The sequence below is a fragment of the Oncorhynchus clarkii genome, chromosome 18 (assembly GCF_045791955.1).
Source record: "Oncorhynchus clarkii lewisi isolate Uvic-CL-2024 chromosome 18, UVic_Ocla_1.0, whole genome shotgun sequence".
Lineage (NCBI taxonomy): Eukaryota > Metazoa > Chordata > Actinopteri > Salmoniformes > Salmonidae > Oncorhynchus > Oncorhynchus clarkii.
The window spans coordinates 30,226,216-30,227,751 of NC_092164.1; the positions used below are offsets into that span (position 1 = coordinate 30,226,216).

Genomic DNA, 1,536 nt, shown 5'->3' on the forward strand with positions numbered 1-1,536 from the left:
GGATGCTGGCCTTCTAGGCAGAGTTCCTCTGTCCAGTGTCTGTGTTCTTTTGCCAATCTTAATCTTTTTTTTTTTTTGGCCAATCTGGGATATGGGTTTTTCTTTGCAACTCTGCCTAGAAGGCCAGCATCCCGGAGTCGCCTCTTCACTGTTCACTCTTCACTCTTCTTCAAATCAGCCGTTTCCAGCTACAATAGTCATTTACAACATTAACTATGTCTACACTGTATTTCTGATCAATTTGATGTTATTTTAAAGGACAAAAAAATAGCTTTTCTTTCAAAAACAAGGACATTTCTAAGTGACCCCAAACTTTTGAACGGTAGTGTACGTGACCAACTTGCAAACACAATAGGGATGGGAATCTTTGCTAAAACAGTATTGATTTATTTTTGGAAAACATATCTGCTGAAAGACCTGATCTGAGGGCTATGTGTTACTGTTTTTTTGTAAGATGCACTGTCCAAATGGCTACTGGATAGTGCTGTCAGATATGGATGATGGATGAGTCTTCCGTGTGACTAGGCATCAGTATAGGGTGAATAATGAACAGGAACTACAGCATCCAATGATGTATGTAACTCAGGAAGAACCTATTTGATTTTAAGACTTTATCCTCTCCACTCTATGGACATTGGGAACTGTAGGAAATGTAAAAAAGACATGGTCCATGGTAAAAACTTTGCGTTGTGTATGTGTCCAAATCTGTCTTTGTGGTGTCTAAAACAGTCTATCTAAGAGTCTCTATAGTCTCAACTTTTCACATCTTCAAACCTTTTTTTCTCAGGTCCTACTTGGCCTCCTTTATCTGAGCCTTTAGTTCTTTGGATGCCTCCTCACAGTCGTTGAAGGTGGCTACCTTGTAGCAGCCGAAAACTACCAGCAGATACTCAGGCATGGGCCCGGCCACCTCCCTGTAGTCCTCTGGGAGCCTCGTGCCTCAAAAGTCACGAGAGCCAATGCGGCACCTATTACCGAGATGCCGAACACCCACTCCAGGAGCTTGGTCATGTAGACCAGGATGATGGGAATCTTCAGGGCTCGGGTGCTTTCTCCGATTATGTAGTTTCAGTAGATGAAGAGGCGAAGTGAGAGGGCTCACTCTCGCCAAATTCTGTTCAGTATAAACCCAATGCATTTCTTAGGGTAATAATATGCAGACCTAAGCTTGTCGCCTGCCTTCCCGCCTTTGGGACAAAGATCTCATTGTTAGGGAAGAGACATGAGCATCTTGTCATTATATACAGATCTCTGGTTTCAGCCTCTTGTGATTGGAAAAGAAAGTTGGCGGGTCCACAGTGCACTGTTAAGATGTTGGATTGCCTTTAAAGGAAATTGATGTTTCGCCAAAACTATATAATTACTCCTGTCTAAATAAAATCATTCAAAATACTTCACCAGGGAGCATGACTTAGCCTCAGAGGATCATTAGCTTCTTTATTTTTTGCCACGCACATGTTGATGCTGGATCAGATCCAGAAAGATAATTGATTTTTATCACCTACAACAATATGAATGTATTACTAAATGGATGTG

At 41.7% G+C, this 1,536-nt stretch overlaps 1 pseudogene; it reads right to left on the bottom strand.

The window, feature by feature from the left end:
- Nucleotides 1–760: 760 nt before the first annotated feature.
- On the bottom strand, nucleotides 761–1,011 carry LOC139372562 (dolichol-phosphate mannosyltransferase subunit 3-like; annotated as a pseudogene).
- Between the last annotated feature and the right edge of the window lie 525 nt (nucleotides 1,012–1,536).